The sequence below is a fragment of the Tachyglossus aculeatus genome, chromosome 12, assembly GCF_015852505.1.
Source record: "Tachyglossus aculeatus isolate mTacAcu1 chromosome 12, mTacAcu1.pri, whole genome shotgun sequence".
In the NCBI taxonomy this organism is placed as follows: Eukaryota; Metazoa; Chordata; class Mammalia; order Monotremata; family Tachyglossidae; genus Tachyglossus; species Tachyglossus aculeatus.
In genome coordinates, this window is record NC_052077.1 from 35,679,092 (window position 1) to 35,701,315 (window position 22,224).

The following is a 22,224-nucleotide window of genomic DNA, read 5'->3' on the forward strand; positions in this document are numbered from 1 at the left end:
GACTATGGTTAGTAAAGTATCCTCTTCTCCCTGTCCTCTCACCTCATTACAGTTCTGATAGCAAGCAGAGAATGTGTCTACCAACTCTGTTGTATTTTACTCTGACAATATGGTGCTCTGCACATAGTAGCACTCGATAAGTATGATTGATTGATTAATTGGCAGGCATTAGGCAGTCCCAGAGGCTAGGCAGGATAATCATGCAGTTCACATATGGCTATCAGAACCCCAGAGGACGGTCTAGGCGAATCAGGAGAAACCTCTCCCAAAACATGCTTCACCTATCTACTTCTTTGTCTCCATCAATCAGTCAATCAATCAATGCTATTTATTAAGGTCCTTGGTTCTAATCCTAGCTCTGCCATTTCCCTGCTGTGTGATCTTGGGCAAGTCAAATAACTTCTCTGTACCTTGGTTACCTCACCTGTAAAGTGGGGATTAAGACTGTGAGCCCCATGTGGGACAGGGACTGTGTCCAACCTGGTTACCTTGTATCTATCCCGGCACTTAGAACGGTGCTTGACACACAATAAGCACTTCATAAATACCATCATTATTATTATTATCATTCTCTGTGCCTCAGGCCCTCACCTGCAAAATGAAGATTCAAAACCCTTTGTCCATTATACTTAAACTATGAGCCCCATCTGGGACCAGATTATCTCATATCTACCCCAGAGCTAGCACAGTGTTTGGCATAGAGTAAGCTCTTAACAAATACTGCCATTATTATCATTACTTTTATTGAGCACTTACCATTTCCAGAGCACCACACTAAGCGCTTGGGAGAGTACAGTACGATAGAGTTGGTGACATGTTATTGAGCAGGGGTTGTCTCTATTTGTTGCTGGATTGTACTTTCCAAGCGCTTAGTGTAGTGTCCTGCACACTGTAAGTGCTTAATAAATATGAATGAATGAATGTTCCCTGTCATTCATTCGATCATATTTATTGAGCGCTTACTGTGTGCAGAGCACTGTACTAAGTGCTTGTGAAGTCCAAGTTGGCAACATATAGAGACGGTCCCTACCCAACAGCGGGCTCACAGTCTGTCCTTCTGGAGTTTATGGACTAGAAGGGGAGTCAGCATTAAAATAAATTACAAATAGAGAAAATGATGGAGTATAAGTAGTAATAATGATGATGGTATTTGTTAAACAGTGTGGCTCAGTGGAAAGAGCACAGGCTTTGGAGTCAGAGGTCAGGGGTTCAAATCCTGGCTCTGCCAATTGTGAGCTGTGTGACTTTGGGCAAGTCAATTAACTTCTCTGTGCCTCAGTTACCTCATCTGTAAAATGAGGATTAAGACCGTGAGCCCCCTGTGGGACAACCTGATCACCTTGTAACCTCCCCAGTGCTTAGAACAGTGCTTTGCACATAGTAAGTGCTTAATAAATACCATGATTATTATTATTATTATTATTATTATTAAACACTTACTATGTGTCAAGCACTGTACTAAGCACTGGGGTAGATGCAAGTGTTTAGTACAATACTTTGCACACAGTAGGTGCTCAATAAATACGATTGAATGAATGAGTGAACGAATGAATACCAGCTAATCAGGTTGGACAGAGTCCCTGTCCCACATGGGGCTCAAAGTTCAACTCCCCAGTTTACGTATGAGGTAACTGAGACACAGAGAAGTTAAAAGACCTGCCCAAGGTCACACAGCAGACATGTGCCAGGGCCAGGATTAGAACCCACATCCTTCTGACTGTCAGGCCTGTGCTGTATCCACTAGGCCATGCCGCGTCGCCAGAGTCCAATCCTCCAAGACCAAGGCAAATTAGCTGACTTGGGACCAAAGCATTATTCAAAAATCCCTTTCCATTGGGTTGAAAATTTCCTTTTAGCCTTTAATCTGCAGTCAGTATTCACCCATATCCCTCTTCCTTTCCCAATTCCCATGCCGTTTGCTTGTGAAGGTAGGTAGCCAGGCCTGGTGTCTGATCGCTAATTGAAGAAGAGGGAAATCATCAAAACAAGTTTCCCTCGATTTTCTCTGCAGTGGCAGGCACTCAGCGCTGTGACTGGTGTTCATCTTTGAACAAGGAACACCATCTTTTTGTCTGAGCAGGGGAAGCGAAATGAACTCTTGGCTAACGGGATTCTGCTGGAGTCTGAAATCAGAGTTGTTCAGCCTTCCTTCTGGAGGCCTCACTTTGATATCCGATATCCCCACCCGCAGCTCCTGAACACTTTCCTTTTCTGACTCAAATATCGATCCCTTGAGGCCGAGTTTGAATGGAATGTTCTACCCAGATTATTTCTAAGAGAGACTGAAGGGAAAAGAGGAAAGAACTCAAATTGTGGTATTTGTTAAGTGTTTACTAGGTGGCAGGCACTGTAAAAATAATAATAACAATAATGATCATTCTGGTATTTGTTAAGTGCTTACTATGTGCCAGGCACTGTACTAAGTGCTGGGGTGGATGCAAGCAAATGGGGTAGGACACAGTTCCTAGCCCGTATAGGGCTCTCAGTCTTAATCCCCATTTTACAGACGAAGTAACTGAGGCACAGGGAAGTGAACTGACTTGCCCAAGGCCACTCAGTAGACAAATGAGGAGAGCAGGGATTAGAACCCATGACCTTCTGACCCCCAGGCCTGTGCTCTATCCTCTAGGCAAGCTGCTTCTCTTTAGGGAACTCAAAGTTCCCCAAAACAATTCTGTTTGATATTAAGGGTGTAAGGGGACAGGAAAAAGGGATTTTCCTCAAATATGAACACCAAATAAGACTCAATCCCTAGCCCTTTCTCCCATTGTTAATTAAGAGCTTTGAAAAATGCCAGAAATTTCACCTAACATATCAATCTAGTATGCTCCAGATGCAATAAAGCTTAAGTAAATGTCCGCTTGAAATATGATCAATAATATTGATATTGCACTAATACATATTGAAATAAACATCATACTAAAATCCACCAGGAACCCCCAATTTTTCCAAGCTGTTAAAAGCTATGGCCAAATTGTATTACATTTAGCTTTAGCAATAGGATGTTTGTACATTGATTTAAGAGATGTTTCAAAATGAGATAACCTAGTCATTGCGGGGCCGCCGTGTAAATCAAATGTTGCCCTTTGTGATGTGCAGGGCTAATTATTTCTACTAATACAAATGTCAGCATAATGAACAGTAAATTGGGGAATGCAGCAAACAAATAAATGATACGGGGAATTTGAGGACAGGGGAATAAACGATCACGAAAAAATAGCTGTAAAATTTGCAATTATGAGACTTCCTGGAGGTAACTTTGTGCCCTTTGGAGGAGGAGACAAATAGTTTCAAATATTGGTTTGCTTGTTTTTTTGCAGAATATTCCTCTGCACATCTCAGCTTCTGCAACATCATCCTCTAACCCTTCAGAACAGATCTACGTAGACTTCAGCTGTGTCAAACTAGAAATACAAAGTGGGTGAAATCATATGGCAGGTGACCTCCTCTCTATTGGCAGTAGGACTATTTTAAACTGGGTGGAACCCCAGGCTGGGAGCTAGAAACCATCTCTATATGTTGCCAACTTGTACTTCCCAAGCGCTTAGTACAGTGCTCTGCACGCAGTAAGCACTCAACAAATACGATTGATTGAATGAATGAATAGAAAACCCTGAAATATTTCATGCTAATCAGGCAGACAAGCTGTTGGCATGATTCATGGGGCAGACCCTGAGATCAGCTCACAGTAAGGTTACTTCTGCCCTACACGGCTTTGGGCTAAAATTAAAAAAAACTCCCCTGTCAAGCAGACCTGCCATGACTGCTTGGAATAATGGGAAGCCAAAATGCAGATCAGAAAGCACTTCAGTGTGGCCAAGGAAGATCTTTTCTTGTAGACTGGAGAGAAGCGGCATGTTGTAGTGGATAGACCGTGGGCCTGGACGTCAGAAGGTCATAGATTCTAATCCCAGCTCTGCCATGTGTCTGCTGTGTGACCTTAGGCAAGTCACTTCACTTATCTGTGCCTCAATTTCTTCATCTGTAAAATGGGGATTGAGACTGTGCAACCACAAGAGACAGTGACTGTGTCCAACCTGATTTGCTTGTATTCACCCCAGAGCTTAGTACAGTGCTTGGTACATAGTCAGCGCTTAACAAATCCCACCATTATTATTATTAATTGAGCATAACTAGTAGTAATAGTATTAAGTGCCTTCTGGAAGTAGGGCACAGCACTTTTACCATTCTGTATATACAGAATAGAGACATTACATGTTCCCTGCCCACAGGGAGTTTACACTTTAATGAGCAAGACCAAGATAAAAAACATTATCAGCATGAGTAAACAAATTAAATAATTGAAAGTATATTTGAATAGCAAATACTCAAAAGTGATAAGGAAGGATAGAAATAAGGGCATAAGTGTTAGGGACTGTTTGTGGGGTTGTACAACTTGGGATGCTCAGAACTAGTCAGGGAAGACTTTTTGGTGGTGGCGGGCTTTTAGGAGGACATTGAATTTGGGGAGCACAAGCCTTTATACTCAGCTCCTCCCCTACGTGCATAGATTTTCACTATCAATCAATTATATTTATTGATCACTGTCTGTAAAGCATTGAACTAAGGACTTGTAAGAGCACAATACAGTTGGGAGATGTGATCTCTACCCACAAGGAGTGTACAGTGTAATGAGAAGCTTAGAGTTTAATAGACATTTATGTTGACTCAAATTTGAAGGACAGGTGTGCGTCAATGTGTACAGCACTGAAGGGGATAAAGTATTTCAAATTCTAAGGATAACACAAAGAGGAAATGGGCTTCACCTGTCAATCACAAGATTTAGCTCTCTCTTAAGGAAGATGTTAAAATGACTTTCCTAAAGTGATGGGAATCTCCAGAAATCTTTCAGAATATAATGACAATTCTTCACCTTAAATGGGGCCATCCTTGGGGCAGAAGGAAGACTCAGATAATTCCAGAGGTCTTTCAAGGCCCAGATTTCCATAGTCTGGATCCTGGAGGGTGGGGAGTGAAATAAAGACAGGATGATCTGCCATGTCACTTTGTCATTGAGTGTCTCAGGCATCAGATTCAAGATTTGTGACTTCTGGGATTCCAATTTCATTTGTATTTCATCCCTCACATCCAATCCATCACCAAAAACTGCCGCTTTCACCCCCACAACATCGCCAAGATCTGCCTTTTCCTCTCCGTCCAAACCGCTACCCTGCTGGTTCAATCTCTCATACTATCCTGACTGGATTACTGTATCAGCCTCCTCTCTGATCTCCCATCCTCCTGTCTCTCCCCACTTCAGTCTATACTTAACACTGCTGCCCGGATCATCTTTGTGCAGAAACGTTCTGGGCATGTTACTCCCCTCCTCAAAAATCTCTAATGGCTACCAATCAACCTCCGCATCAGGCAAAAACTCCTCACTCTCGGCATCAAGGCTGTCCATCACCTCACCCCCTCCTACCTCACCTCCCTTCTTTCCTTCTCCAGCCCAGCCCGCACCCTCTGCTCCTCTGCCAGTAACCTCCTCACTGGGGCTCATTCTCACCTGTCCCGCCTTCGATCCCCGGCCCACGTCCTCCCCCTGGCCTGGAATGCCTTCCCTCCACATATCCGCCAAGCTAGCTCTCTTCCTCCCTTCAAAGTCCTACTGAGAGCTCACTTCCTCCAGGAGGCCTTCCCAGACTGAGCCCCCTTCTTCCTCTCCTCCTCCTCCCCCTCCGCATCCTCCCCGCCCTACCTCCTTCCCCTCCCCACAGCACCTGTATACATGATTGTACAGATTTATTACTCTATTTGACTTGTACATATTTACTATTCTATTTATTTTATTTTGTTAATATGTTTTGTTTTGTCGTCTGTCTCCCCCTTATAGAATGTGAGCCCGCTGTTGGGTAGGGACCGTCTCTATATGTTGCCAACTTGTACTTCCCAAGTGCTTAGTACACTGCTCTGCACACAGTAAGTGCTCAATAAATACAATTGAATGAATGAATGAATGAATGAATCTGTATCATTCTTATAGTCCTGTTCTTCTTTGGGGCATCAAATCATCCTTAACAACTTTCCACCTGAGTATTTGTGTGACTACAGCCTCCCTTAGCACTTAGGTACATATCAACTAATCAGTGTAATGACACTGATGACTTACTATGTGCAGATCGCTTTACTAAGCAGTTGGGATAGTACCATACAACAGAGATAGCAGACACATTCCGTGCCCACAATGAGCTTACAGTCCATCCTACAAATCCTATTAAGCATCTGCTGTGTGACCTTGGGCAAGTCATTTTACTTCTCCAGGCCTCAGTTACCTCATCTGTAAAATGGGGCTTGAGACTGGGAGCCCCACATGGTACAGGGACTGTGTCCAACTTGATTTGCTTGTATTCATTCCAGCGCTTAGTACGGTGCGTGGCACATAGCGCTTAACAAATACCATCATCATCACTAATTCACGAACATATTCCCATTGCCTCTTTCCTCCTATCTGTAAATGATTTTAGTGTCTGTCTCCCTATTAGATTGTTAAACTCACTGAGAGAAGGGATCATGATGTACTCATTTTTTATTGCACTTTCCTGAAGGCTTAGTCCATGATTGGCAAGCCAGTAAACAATACTGTGCCTTTTTCAAGAGGCACCATCAAGTTTGGCCTCACAACCTCTCTGTAGCTGTCTCATCATAAAAGGGCTGGTTAACTGAATTCAACTAAGTTATAAAGCAAGGTTTAAGACTCTAGGCTCATTTTGAGCAGGGAATGTGTATTGTTATATTGTACTGTCCCAAGCATTTAGTACAGTGCTCTTCGCACAGTAAATGCTAACTATATTCAACTGACTGACTGGCTAGACAAGGACAATGAAGCTGAGTTTCACTTCATACCTTGCAGCTCAATATGTTAGAAGTTAGTGGCACCAAAGAACCCTCATAGAACATATATCTTCTATATATAGAACATCCCCTCTAGACTGTGAGCCCGTTGTTTGGTAGGGACCATCTCTATATGTTGCCAACTTGTACTTCCCAAGGGCTTAGTACAGTGATCTGCACACAGTAACGCTCAATGAATACGATTGAATGAATGAATTAATATATCGTGACATCTGAGCTACTTTAAGATGTTCCACAACTCTTTATGAATCTAAAACTAAGACCCAGCACGAGTGTGGTGAAATACATAGAGGGAATTGGTTACACAAACGGGAGGATACGGGTGTCAGGAGGTTTATTTCTTGGGTTTTAAACTCAGGCCTCCAATCAGCTACCCGGAAATCCAATGTTGTGGTGAATGTTCTCCCACTTCGATGTGGATCCCATCGAAGCCCTGACGGAAAGAGACAGGGACAGATAGTAGCTGGAGGGGTCTGGATCCCATTAGTTTGAAAACTTCCCAAAGCAAACTTCCTTTACTGGGATAGAACCTGAAAATGGTGATTGTTCATTACTGATTCTGGCTTGTCTTTCCCAACTTAAGGGACTCCCATTTAGGCCATCTCTGATGGATCCTCTCGCCATCCCTGCAATATCTGCCCCGTCAGCACTTCTAAATCAACTTGCATCCTTATTTATTCATACTTCTAGCCCTCCGTTGGTGATTGCTTCACTTTCATTTTCATTTTCATTTTCTTGCTACTTCAGGAATGGCCATCTTGTAGTTGATTAACTTCCCCATTAGACTGTGAATGCCTCATCGTGCCTTCAGCATCTAATTCAATGTTCTTTTCATCACAGGTGCTTGATAAATACTTTAGGGTGGGCATTGGAGAAGCAGCGTGGCTCAGTGGAAAGAGCACGGGCTTTGGAGTCAGAGGTCATTAGTTCAAATCCTGGCTCCACCAGATGTCAGCTGTGTGACTTTGGGCGAGTCACTTAACTTCTCTGTGCCTCAGTTACCTCATCTGTAAACTGGGGATTAAAACTGTGAGCCCCCTGTGGGACAACCAGATCACCTTGTAACCTCCCCAGCGCTTAGAATAGTGCTTTTTATTTTATTTTGTTAGTATGTTTGGTTTTGTTCTCTGTCTCCCCCTTTTAGACTGTGAGCCCACTGTTGGGTAGGGACTGTCTCTATATGTTGCCAATTTGTACTTCCCAAGCGCTTAGTACAGTGCTCTGCACATAGTAAGTGCTCAATAAATAAGATTGATGATGATGATGATGCTTTGCACGTAATAAGCGCTTAACAAATACCATCATTATTATTATTATTATTTTCTTCTTTGGCCAATTCCAGACATGATCCACTTTTTTGATAGATCCAAGGTTCTGGGGAATTTGCTTCTTAGTTGGGTCAAATATTGTGCCAGAGAGAGATCCTACCTAAAGACTTTGGGGCCATCTGGTGGACCACTTATTACTGAAGAGTACAAGCGGCCAATTCTCTATATGCCTCACTGAAGTAGACATTTTTAGTGAATGTTTAGTTCTCCTGTAACACATTTTGGATAGAACCCTGGTAGGGAATTAGGGTATTCACCTGTTAACACACAAAAGCAGCATGGCTTAAATGGATTGTGTATGGGCTCGGGAGTCAGAGGGACCTAGTTTCTAATCCTGGCTCCTCCACTTGTCTGCCATGTGACCTTGGGCAAATCACAGAACTTTTCTGTGCCTCAGTTACCGCTTCCGTAAAATAGGGCTGTGAGCTCCGTGAGGGACAGGGATTATGTCCAACCTGATTATCTTGTATCTACCCCAACGTTTAGAACAATTCTGACACAGAGTAAGTGCTTAACAAACACCATCATTATTGTTAGAATAAAAATGAAACCAACTCATACTTTTTCTTGCCACATCAAGATTCAAAGGTTTTATCTGAATTTTCTCTTCTCTTTGCTTTCTCCTTCTCCATCCAAGAGAGGAAATGCATTGGACAGAAAGCCTGGTCCAGTTTCCCTTCTCAGTAACTGAAAAGCCTGGTTCTGAGCCCAGTGCTCTTAAACCATTTTCACTTCAAGAGCCTGTTCTCAGTCATTCAGAACCAATTCTCCTCTGACGACCTTCCGAAATTCCTGGAGGCAGCAGTGTTGGTCCTTTCTTTTGGATGATCATTAGCGTTCAGAAGGCATTTTCTTCCTATCCACTTTATTTTCTTCCTGCGGTATGTGGCAGTTTGAAGGGTTTCCCATTCAACCACAATTACTGTTGAACTGCATTAAGGAACGCTATGTGGCCAGAAAAAGGCAAGCACTGTGCCCAGGTCGTAATTGAAGTGTATTCTACCTTTTATAGAATTCCCATTAGTGTCAGTCAGGACATTGTGACTAGATCAAAAACATTGTTTTAGCAGGCCCTTGGATGGGGGGCGGGGGTGCCCGGGGCGAGGGGAATTTCAGTGATTCACTCCCTATCTTCCGTCCGGCACACATTTTCAGTCATAAAGTCTTTTTCTAATTTTAAAAGCCCTTTATAATAATAGCTTCTCTGGACCTGCAGCCTTGCAAGTGTAAACTGATCAGGATATAAAGACTTCAATTCTTGCTGACATTTATTTGAATATATTGTAAGGGGCAGGTTCCGCAGGCCAAGATGAAACCGCAAAAGTATTTTTCTTTTTTATGAGCTCTGATAGAGCCTGGTTAAAACATGGAGAGCAATAGAGAGAAGGAGAGTTTGTGTCTGTGTGTGTGCACGCTCACATATCTGTTTTTCAAGTTCAAAGATTAATCTGCTATGAGATTTTTATTGGTAGGGAGAGATGTAACTGATGAGACTGATTTTTAATTCAAAATCCCTTCCACTTCCTGTGCACTTAAGGATGGTTTCATATGTGAAAAAAAGTGATCACTTGTAAAGCAATATTTTTAACTGGTGGAATGCAATCAAAGAAGGTCATCTGGAAGCTAACATTTCTTGTGGTGGGTTGTACTTGGGCAAATGCAAAGTTCTCCAGAAAAGATTCCCTGCAATCCAGATATCTCAAATCCAGGCTGATCTCTTTGTGTCCAGTATCTCGCAAATGCTCAATTCCAGACCACATTGATTGAGAGTCCTTTACAGCAGCTCTCCCCACCCTGTTTGCGGTTACCCATTTCATCCAGATTTGCTCTCTTTATTCATTCCTCTCTCAACCTCGCAGTACTTTGGTACGTATCCATAGTTTGTTTATTTATATTAATGTCTGTCTCCCCCTCTATACTGTAAACTCACTGTGGGCAGAGAATGTGTCTCCCAACTCTTTTATATTGTACTCTCCAAAGCGCTTAGTACAGTGCTCTGCACACAGAGCACACAGTGCTCAATAAGTATGATTAACTGATGTAAGATTCTGTCTGGAGCAGTAATTTGAGCACCCTGCTGTCATACAGACTACCCACCTTGCTCACCCAGGGAAGGTACAGTGGCCTGAATTCCTTTGAGGCATCGAAAGCATAGGATGTCTCAACAAGAAATAGACTTATTTCAAATATTCATAAACTCTGATATCTCAATGATCACAAAAATCATCACAAACCAAGCTGCCCTCTCTTAGAATCATCCAATGCTGCTGATCCAGTGCTTAGAGAAGCAGCGTAGCTCAGTGGAAAGAGCTTTGGAGTCAGAGTTCATGGGTTCAAATCCTGGCTCCACCAATTGTCAGCTGTGTGACTTTGGGCAAGTCACTTAACTTCTCTGTGCCTCAATTACCTCATCTGTAAAATGGGGATTATGACTGTGAGCCCCATGTGGGACAACCCAATCACCTTGTAATCTCCCCAGCACTTAAAACAGTGCTTTACACATAGTAAGTGCTTAATAAATGCCATTATTATTATTATTATTATTCTTTATGTCACTTCACTTGCCTCAGCCTGAATCTAGTGAGAGGGGAAAAAAGGCCAAGGTCTGATTCTGTGACTTGAGAAAGGGAATAGAGGAGTTTCAATTTCCCACCTCTCTCTGTACTAATTATACCCTGATTCTTGAAGCAGCGTGGCTCAGTGGAAAGAGCACGGGCTTTGGAGCCAGAGGTCATGGGTTCAAATTCCGGCTCCACCAATTGTCAGCTGTGTGACTTTGGGCAAGTCAGTTAACTTCTCTGGGCCCCAGTTACCTCATCTGTAAAATGGGGATGAAGATTGTGAGCCCCCCCGTGGGACAACCTGATCACCCTGCAACCCCACCAGCACTTAGAACATAGTAAGCCCTTAATAAATGCCACCATTTGTAGCTGTTGTAGAGTCTTCTAGGACTCCAAATGAGAGACTAGGATTCACTGAGCTTAATCCCTTTTACAAGGAGTTAAGGTCTAGTCCACAGGCCAGCCTCATTAAGGAAACTCTCCTCCCCAGTGTCACACTGAGAAAATGTCCCTCATAGCCCCTAGAGGGATATGGTCTAAAGGCCCCTCACTAGCTTTTATTGATTCTCATTTAATCTTGTTTAGTTTTAAATGTTACATTGTTCCTTTCCTCCCCAAACCCCGAACCACTGCATTTATCCAAGTAGAAAATGAACGGAGATCACACTTTGCTGTTAATATTTTTTCTTTGATTCAAATTCATATGTCCTATCTCCAAAGATATTTGAGGGAATGCATTTCTGTTTCCCATTTATGCTTGTGAGAAGACCCTGGGAGTGCATTTGAATTGTAAATGCCATCAAGGGAAGTAAATAAAAATAATTAGTATGAAGAGTCTATCACCATCTAAATGTAAAAGAACAACAACGCAGGGAAAGCCAGCTCCATCTTTTTCCACGATTCGACCTGATCTTGCTTTTCTGAATCGCTAGTCATCGCTGCAAAAATAAGGAAACCTTGACATTTTCATTCACTCATTTGTATTTACTGAGTGCTGACCGTGTGCAAAGCACTGTACCAAGTGCTTGGGAGAGTACAGTATAACAACAGACACATTCCTGCCCACAGTGAGCTCACAGTCTAAAACCTGAGCACTAAGGAGATCAGAGTAAATGTCATCCTGAGGGTCACATAAATAATCAGTCAATCAGTGGTATTTATTGAATGCTTACTATGTGCAAACCCTCTCAGGGTCACACCTGAAAGCAGCGTGGCTCAGTGGGAGAAGCAGCGTGGCTCAGTGGAAAGAGCATGGGCTTTGGAGTCAGAGGTCATGGGTTCGAATCCCATCTCCACCACAAGTCTGCTTTGTGACCTTGGGCAAGTCACTTAACTTCTCTGAGCCTCAGTTACCTCATTGGTAAAAATGGGGATTAAGACTGTGAGCCCCACGTGGGACAACTTGATCACATTGTATCCCCCCCCAGCTCTTAGAACAGTGCTTTGCACATAGTAAGCGCTTAACAAATGCCATCATTATTATTATTATTATTATTTCCAGACCCCTACCAGTCTCGACTACAGGAGGGAGAGGCTTGCAGAGGCATACCCATTCCATTCCTAGCTTGGCCAGTGGCTAGTGAGTGGAAGGCAATCTGCTACAAGTCAAGACTCCCCTGTGCTGGGCAGCAGCAACACAGGAGAGAGTCGGGGGTGGAGAGTCAGATTTACTGAGCGGAAGAAAGCAATAGTAAACCACTTTTTTTTTTTACCAAGGAAACTCTAGGGATTCACTACCAGAACAATGGCAGATGGAGGTGGGACGTTCATTCATTCAATCGTATTTATTGAGCGCTTACTGTGTGCAAAGCACTGTGCTAAGTGCTTGGTAAGTACAAGCTGGCAACACATAGAGATGGTCCCAACCCAACAGCGGGCTCACAGTCTAGAAGGGGGAGACAGACAACAAAAGAAAACATATTAACAAAATGAAATAAATAGAATAAATAATAATGTTGGCATTTGTTAAGCGCTTACTATGTGCAAAGCACTGTTCTAAGCGCTGGGTGGGGGATGCAAAGTGAACAGGTTGTCCCACGTGGGGCTCACAGTCTTAATCCCCATTTTACAGATGAGGTAACTGAGGCTCAGAGAAGTTAAGTGACTTGCCCAAGGTCACACAGCAGACAAATAAAATAGAGTAATAAATACGTACAAACATATATACGTATATATATATATATGCTGTGAGGAAGGATGGGGCTCAGTCTGGGAAGGGCATTCTGGGTGAGATTCATTCATTCATTCAATTGTATTTATTGAGCACTTACTGCGTGCAGAGCACTGTACTAAGCGCTTGGGAAGTACAAGTTGGCAACATATAGAGACGGTCCCTACCCAACAGTGGGCTCACAATCTAGAAGGGGGAGACAGAGAACAAAACAAAACATAGTAACAAAATTAAATAAATAGAATAAATTTGTACAAATAAAATAGAGTAATAAATACGTACAAACATATATACATATATGTAGGTGCTGTGGGGAGGGGAAGGAGGTAAGGTTGGGGGATGGAGAGGAGGAGATGGGGGAGAAGAAGGAGGGGGCTCAGTTTGGGAAGGGCGTTCTGGGTGAGATGTGCCCATGGAGTCGCAATAGGTCAGAGATAACTCGACAGCATAAGACAAGACATAAGTGCTGCAGGGGAGATGATTAATTGCAAAAATCCTGGTAGGAAGTAAAATAATGTGTTTGCTTTGCTGATATAGAAGAGAGGCAGCATTGCTCAGTGGAAAGAGCCTGGGCTTTGGAGTCAGAGGTCATGGGTTCGAATTCTGGCTCTGTCAATTGTCAGCTGTGTGACTTTGGGCAAGTCACTTAACTTCTCTGGGCCTCAGTCACCTCATCTGGAAAATGGGAATTAAGACTCTGAGCCCCACGTGGGACAACCTAATCACCTTGTAGCCTCCCCAGCACTTAGAACAGTGCTTTGCACATAGTAAGCGCTTAATAAATGCCATTATTCAGTTTATTTTTATAGAAACATAGTTCGTAGACTGTAAGCTTGCTGTGGGTAGTGTCTACCAACTCTGCTGTATCGTACTCTCCCAGGTGTTCAGTGCAGTGCTCCATACACAATAAGTGCTCATTAAATACCATTGATTGACTGATTGATTGAAATAGTTCAAGAGCTCATTTCTCCTGGCACCATTAGAGCTGAGTTTTGCCAATTTATGTCTGCTTCTACATTAGAGTGTTAGCTGCTTGTGGGCAAGGGATGTGTGTTTTGCTTCTACTATTCTCCCACGAACATTTAGTTATATTGCCCTCTTCTGAGCACTTAGTATGGTGCTCTGCCCATAGTAAACACTCCATAAATATGATTTATTGATTGATTCAGTTCATCTCATTCAGTGGACACTCATTAAACACCATCACTACAACTATTAGCCTCCCCTGTATTTATCCAGGAGAATATAGCAAATACAGGTAAAAATATCTCTTCACATTCTATGTGAGAAGGACATAGGCTGTTCACATGCAATTTATATCAAGGAATGACAATGAAAATAATGCTGAAGTCTGGTGCATACAACTCAAGAAGTTTAATAAAGATCTGCCTCAGCATGAGGAAATTTTGTGGTTGCTAGCGATAAGTTGGTGCCAAAGCTAGAAAGGGCTTTCAAAGTTGAGGCTAAAACAGTTGTGAGAAGAGAGCTGTTATGTTAGATGCCTCATATGTATCAGACTGGAAAGGTCATAATAATAATAATAATAATAATAATAGCATTTATTAAGCACTTACTATGTGCAAAGCACTGTTCTAAGCACTGGGGAGGTTACAAGGTGATCAGGTTGTCCCACGGGGGGTTCACAGTCTTAATCCTCATTTTACAGATGAGGTAACTGAGGCACAGAGAAGTTGTGACTTGCCTTGAGGCACACAGCTGACAATCTCCAGAGTGCTTAATACAGTGCCCTGTATATGGAAGTCCAGTGTGGGCAGGGATTGTCTCTCTATTGCAAAATTGTACTTTCCAAGTTCTTAGTCCAGTGCTCTGCACCCAGTAAGCGCTCAACAAATACAATTGAATGAATGAATGAATGAACGTATTCAATAAGTACTATTCAATGAATGGATTTCCCCAATAGCATGGATTTTTTTTATTTCAATAATGGATTAGACTTACTTTTATTATTATTTTTTTTTTGGCATTTGTTAAGCCCTTACTATGTGCCAGGCACCATACTAAGCTCTGGAGTAGATACAAGCTAATCAGGTTGAACACAGTCCATGACCACTTGAGGTGCAAGATCTTCGTCCCCATTTTACAGATGAGGTAACTGAGGCACAGAGAAGTTAAGTGACTTGCCCAAGGTCACATAACAGACAAGTGGTGGGGCTGGGATTAGAACCCAGGTCCTTCTGACTCCCAGGCAATGCTGCTTCTAGACTTTTGGGATTGGTCCATTTTTCAGACTTGAAACTGAAGATTGAAAACAGAAAAGCTGAAGGTCCTATGAGTTTTATTACTCTGGTTTGAATACCTGTGCAGTAATGGGAATCGTTAGGCTACTGTAATAGTAGTGAAGGTATTTATTGATCACTGGGCACTTAAGAAGTACAAAGGGGACTTGAAACACATTTCCTGTTCATAAGGAGCTTATATTAAAATTATTCAGTATCGAGTGAAATAGGCATCCAGTTTCCCTGTAGTCAGAAAATGTTGTGTTTCAGAACAAAACCAGACTAATACGCACACCTGATTTTTACCCCGCAAAATAAAAAAGGGTAAAAATTCAGCTTATCCTGCTTCCTTTTCTTTGCAAACGTTTTTAGAGAGAAAGTGGTCATCCTTGTGTTCTTCAATAGCACCCATTCTTAGCTTATCATTGTTTGAGCTATCTCCTGAGTTAGAAAGAGTAGTTTTATTAGGAAACGAAACATTTTGATTTTTAGTCTTTGCACCTAAAATAGGGGGAAAACTAAGAGCTCTGGGCAGCCTTGGTGCAGTTATGCTTCTTAATCCAGAGCAGATGAAATGTTGTTCTCTAGTTCAACCTTTCAAGACAAACTATCCTCATATTTCCTAACTCTCTAAAATGTAATGATGTGAGCTAGGTCTTAGCTTGGGCAACACTTTGATTTTGAACTATGATGATAACTCAGAGTTGTTTTCCTGCAAGTTAGATGTTTGTGCATTAGGCTGGAGATACCCGAAAAACTCGATGATCTATTGTCTTTCGTGGCTACATCATGTTGAACAAGATGCACTAAATTAGGGGTTTGGGAAACATTTCCACTGGCATTTGAAATAATTAACTCTGAGTCACAATCTGAGACCCTTTTTAAGTTTGGGTTTTATGTGCCCTGTCTTGCACTTGTCCAGCCTTGACATATTATCTATTGCTATGTAAGGAAAAATATTCTTTTTCTTCTGGAATGTTCAAGTCAACTCTACTAGCAGAAACAGTCTTAACAAGGAAAGCTTTGGGTCTCAAACCCCAAAGCAAGTTGACACTTGTCTCTCTATGTCCAAGGGGAACTCTTCCTATCAAATCAATCAATCAGCAGTTTTTATTGAGTGCTTACCATATGGGGAACACTTATGCTAAGTGCTTGGGAGGTTCAGTGGGACAGTTGGCAGACATATTCCCTACCTACAATGAGTTTACAGTTTAGAGGGGAAGCTGGGCATTACTATAAATGAATAATTTATAACATAAGTTAAGGATCTGTGCATAAGTGCTGTGGGGTCGAGGGTGGGTGAAAATCAAATGCCCAAAGGTCACAGATCCAAATGCAGAGATGAAAATGAAGGGAGAGAGAGCCGAGGAAAAGAGGTCTTAATCGGGGAAGACCTCTTGAAGGAGATGTGACCTTAAATCAATCAATCAATCAATCAATCGTATTTTTTAAGCGCTTACTGAGCAGTGAGCAGTGCAGAGCACTGTACTAAGCACTTGGGAAGTACAAGTTGGCAACATATAGAGACAGTCCCTACCCAACAGTGGGCTCACAGTCTAGAAGGGGGAGACAATGGGCTTAAATGGGCGTTGTGGTAGGAGAGTGGTGGTCTGGTGTAAATAGAGGGTGTAGGAAAGGGGTTGGTGGTGAGATAATAATAATAATAATAATAATAATAATAATAATAATGGTATTTGTTAAGCACATACTATGTGCAAAGCACTATTCTATGTGCTGGGGAGATTACAAGGTGATCAGGTTGTCCCACCGGGGGCTCACAGTTTTAATCCCCATTTTACAGATGATGTAACTGAGGTCCAGAGAAGTGAAGTGACTTCCCCAAAGTCACACAGCTGACAGTTGGCGGAGCCTGGATTTGAACCCACGTACTCTGACTCCAAAGTCCGGGCTCTTTCCACTGAGCCACACTGCTTCTCAAGGTCAGGACATATACAAGGTCAGGGCACAGTGAGTAAGCTGGAGCTAGAGGAGTTGAGTGTGCAGACTGGGCTGTAGTAGAGGATTATGTGACCTAAAGTCAGTTAAGCCCTCTTTGGCAGGAACATGTTTAGGATAAAAGCTTCCAGTGGGAAGCCCCAGCTTCTTTAGGCCATTGGATATCTACATATCTATTCTATTTATTTTATTTTGTTAGTATGTTTGGTTTTGTTCTCTGTCTCCCCCTTTTAGACTGTGAGCCCACTCTTGGGTAGGGACTGTCTCTATATGTTGCCAATTTGTACTTCCCAAGCGCTTAGCACAGTGCTCTGAACATAGTAAGCGCTCAATAAATATGATTGATGATGATGATGATTGGACTATTTAGCGAATTTTCCATCCTTGAGCAAAATGTTGGTGGAATGTGGTAGATCAATTTCAGTAGAGCAATGCAATGATGCTTGTCTCTGTTCAGGGAAGCCAAGGATCCTTGAATGAAGTGTTCCTCTGAACTCTATTTTGGCTGCCAGGGAAGATTTCATTAATGGTGATTATTATATGCTCCCCCTTAAACTGGCTTTGAGAAAAATGTTTGGGAAAGGGTAGATGAAGAAGCAAAGTGGGGTACTGTCACATGGAGGCAACAAAGAAAGAACAGTAGGGTATAATAATAATAATAGTCATAATAAGGCTAAAGTGTTCTTTCCCCTCTGGACTGTAAGCTCACTGTGGGCAGTGAATCTGTCTACCAACTCTGTTATATTGTACTCTCCCAAGCGCTTAGTACAGTGCTATGCACACATTAAGCACTCAATAAATACAATGGATTGATTGACAGATTATTCCGTGACTCCCCCTACCGTGTTCCAGACCATTCCTTCCTCTTCCAGAAACCTGTGTGCTGCTTCCAAGCCATGGAGCCTGGAGACAGGAATAGAGGCAGAGGGAGGTGGGTGTCTAAAATAAAAATACCAGACATAAAAACACTCAGTGCTGCATTCATATAGGGATAGTCTAGCTCAAGAGCGGACCCTCCAGTGTGAAAACTCATGGCTGATTCCCCCTAAGGGAAGAGAATTGCAGCAGGAATTTTCTGTCACCAGACTAATGGAGACAGATGAAAGGGGCAATTGCCAAGGTTTCTCTGGCCCCAGTGGAGAGAATTCCCATGCCTGATTTATCTCTTGTACAAGATAGGAGGGAGACAGAAAAGCAAAGTGGAAACAAGGAAAGTGCTTGTGGATGGGGAATGGAGACAAGGCACTGAGAAGGAACAGGGACAAGTGGAAGCAGAAAGATATTAAGGCAAGGAAGTTGAAAGGGGTGGGTAGAATAATAATAATAATAATAATAATGATAGTATTTATTGTGCCTACTATGTGCCAAGCCCTGTTCTAACCACTGAGGTAGATACGAGGAAATCAGGCTGTCCAACGTGGGGCTCACAGTCTTAATCCCCATTTTATAGATGCGATAACTGAGGCACAGAGAAGTTAAGTGACTTGCCCAAAGTCACGTGGCTGACAAATGGAGGAGCTGGGATTAGAACCCATGACTTCTGACTCCCAAGTCTGTGCTCTTTCCACTCAATCAGTATCACTTTCGACTAAGCCACGCTGCTTAGTGAATCAATAATAATAATGATAATAATAATGATAATTGTGGTATTACTATATGCCAGGCACTGTTCTCAACGCTGGGGTGGATACAAGAAAATCGGATTTGACGCAATCCCCGTTCCACCTGGGGCTCATAGTTTTAACCCCCATTTTACAGATGAGGGAACTGAGGCACAGAAGTGAAATGACTTGCCCAGGGTCACACAGCACATGTGGCTGAGATGGGATTAGAACTCAGTCTCCCAGTCCTGTGCTCTATTCACTAGGCCACTCTGCTTCTCCTAGAAATGCCAGTCACAGAGGGAAAATGTCCTGAGCTGAAGGAGCAAGACCAATTTTCGTAAGAATCAATCAGTCATATTTTTTGAGTGTGGACTGTGTGCAGAGCACTGTATTAGTGCTTGGAAGAGTACAATAGAAGTGAGTTGGTAGACAAATTTGCTGCCCACGAGGAGCTTACAGAAGAGATTTTGACGCCCCCTCCTTCCTCCTCCTCGTCCCCAGCCCCCGACCAACCTCCTTCCCCTCCCCACAGCACCTGTATATATGTTTGTTCAGATTTATTTACTCATTTGACTTGTACATATTTACTATTCTATTTATTTTATTTTGTTAATACGTTTTGTTTTGTTGTCTGTCTCCCCCTTCTAGACTGTGAGCCCGCTGTTGGGTAGAGACCGTCTCTATATGTTACCAGCTTGTACTTCCCAAGCGCTTAGTACAGTGCTCTGCGCACAGTACGTGTTCAATAAATACGATTGAATGAATGAATGAAGCCCTGCTCTTTGGAGGACTATGATACACACCCCAAGAAATAAATATTTTGTTTCAAACCACCATCATTTGCTAACTCCCAGGGGACCCGTACATTTGGAATCCACCTTGGAAACACAGGAAAATCTGTAAGTTAATGGATAGAATTATTGACTAATCATTTTATTGTGATAGAGAAGCAGTGTGGCCTAATGGAAAGAGCACGAGCCTAGGAGTCAGAGGACCTGGGTTCTGCTACCAGATCCTCCACTTGTCTACTTTGTGACCTTAGGGAAGTCACTCAATTTATCTGTGCCTCAGTTTCCTCATCTATACAAATAGGGCTGGAGACAGGAACGGGGTCCAAATGGATAATCTTTTATCTACTCCAGTGCTTAGAACAATGCTTAGCAGATACAAGCACTTAACAAATACAATAATACAATAATAATAATAACAAATATAATAAGAAGAATAATTATTATTGTTGGAGTTTACGAATGTGTCCATGACCTCTCCCGTTGAACATCATTTCCAGCAGAGGTAATTGCATATCTGGTCACTTTGCTAGAAGTTTCCCAGACGTTTGCACCAGCAGGAAAATGATATAAATTATTAAAAGAACAGAGAAGCAGTGTGGCTTAGTGGAAAAAGTACAGGCTTGGGAGTCAGAGGTCATGGGCTCTAATTCCGACTCTGCCGCTTGTCTGCTGTGTGACCTTGGGTGAGTCACTTAACTTCTCTGTGCTTCAGTTACCTCATCTGTCAAATGGGGATGAAGACTGTGAGCCCTATTTGGGACAAACTGAGTAGCTTGTATCTACCTCAGTGCTTAGAACAGTGCTTGGCACATAGTAAGTACTTAACAAATACCAACATTATTATTATTAGTATTATTATTAAAAGACCAAATGGAAGAAGAATGAAAGCGAACTCTATGCACATCATCAATGATGATCGTGCCAACTGTCCCATTTCTCTGATGTCATCTTTTGGGCAACTTGATACTGATCATTCAATCACTGATATTGATTGAGCACCTTACTATGCGCGGAGCACTGTACTAAGCATTTGGGAAGGAAATATGAAATAAGTAGACAAGCGCTCTGCAGGAACTAGGAAGAAGTGCTGGAAGTTCCGTCAAACAGAGCAAAACGAGTCGAGACTTGGTGTTAGCTCTTTCCTAGAAGAACATTCACACTGTATTCTGCTGCAGCTTCCTCCACCATACATTTTTTCTTAATCCCTGCTGGATGAGCAGAGGTTAATGAGGAAATCAAGTTGTTTCAGGTCAAGAGATGATTCAAGTCTGAAGAGCAATTGTGAGTGTTGCTTCCTCAGTGAATCGACTCTGTGGATTTCTAAAGCTGGCATGCTATGTTCCGGGTGAAAATGCCCTCTGTCAAGAGACTCAGTGCAATATCTCCTAACGGTTGTCCATTTAAGGGACTTCAGGAACTCTAAAAAATCATGGAGACGTTGGAAGGTAAATACAAATAGTACTTTCAATGCAACCTTTATCTCCTTTTAATGATGCATTGTCCAACTCCACGCTATGTTTCAAGTCTCTTTACTGTTCCCATAGGAACCATGAACTGGAAAGTCTTCGAGAATGCAAAAATACATGGAAAATTGGTTTCATTTCTGTAAGACTTTGCTTGCCTGAGATTTATTTCCAAGGCATGATGCAGCAGTGCATAAGATGAGAAATCCGCTTTGTTGTTCTGCTGAGTTGCTGCATTTCTGTTATGATGAAGATAAAGTTTTTGAGGTCAGTGATACTCCATTGCCTTCTTAGATGGAAAGATGGGATGTGAGCTGGCTGTGTTAACCCCATGACATTAAGGATTTTTAAAATCATTATCCTTTTGATATTTTTGTCCTTTGAATCTAGAGATCAATCAATCAATCGTATTTATTGAGCGCTTACTGTGTGCAGAACACTGTACTAAGCGCTTGGGAAGTACAAGTCGGCAACACATAGAAACAATCCCTACCCAACAGCGGGCTCACAGTCTAGGAGATGTAAAGATGTATCTGCTATGATGGTGTTACTATCTACATGCACCTGCGTGACTGAAGAGATCTGCAGGCTAACCTTAGTCCTTTCCATAAAGAGAATTAATGTAGTCTTTCATCCAGTTAGCAGTAGTGTTTTTATTTGTTTACATTTTTTGTAGCTAAATCATTCAATCAATACTGTGTGCAGAGCACTGTACTACGTGTTTGGGAGAGTGTACTAGTTAGAACCAATCCTTGCCTTCAAGGAGCTTTTTTTGTTTTATGCTGTCGAGTCGTCTCTGACCCAAAACGACGGCATGGACACATCTCTCCCAGAATGTCCCACTTCTATCTGCAATCCATTTGATAGTGTATCCATAGAGTTTTCTTGGTAAAAATAGGGAAGTGGTTTACCATTGCCTCCTTCATAAGTCTCTGTCCTCAACTCTCTCCCAAGCCACTGCTACCCAGCACAGGGGGAGTCTTGACTTCTAGCAGATTGTCTTCCACTCGCTAGCCACTGGCCAAGCTAGGAATGGAATGAATATGCCTCTGCTTGACTCTCCCTCCCGTAGTTGAGACAGGTAGAGTACTGGAAACTTTCCAGATGTGACCTTGAGAGGGGTCAAGGAGCTTATCATCTAGAAAAAGATAGACACTGAGATGATTTATAAAGAGGGGAAGGGGGAGAAATAGTAGTATATATGAGTTAGTACTTTTATAGTAGCTAAATAGTTGTTGAACCCTATGCAATGGATGGGGAAA

At 42.3% G+C, this 22,224-nt stretch overlaps 1 protein-coding gene and 1 non-coding gene across 3 annotated transcripts in view; one reads left to right on the forward strand and one right to left on the reverse strand.

Annotated features, from left to right (window-relative positions):
• Positions 1-22,224, forward strand: part of GALNTL6 (polypeptide N-acetylgalactosaminyltransferase like 6) — a 775,084-nt gene that overhangs the window by 309,898 nt on the left and 442,962 nt on the right. The window lies entirely within an intron of this gene.
• Positions 21,947-22,084, reverse strand: LOC119935961. Its single transcript, XR_005453555.1, has one exon. It is a non-coding gene; the product is annotated as a small nucleolar RNA SNORA7 (small nucleolar RNA).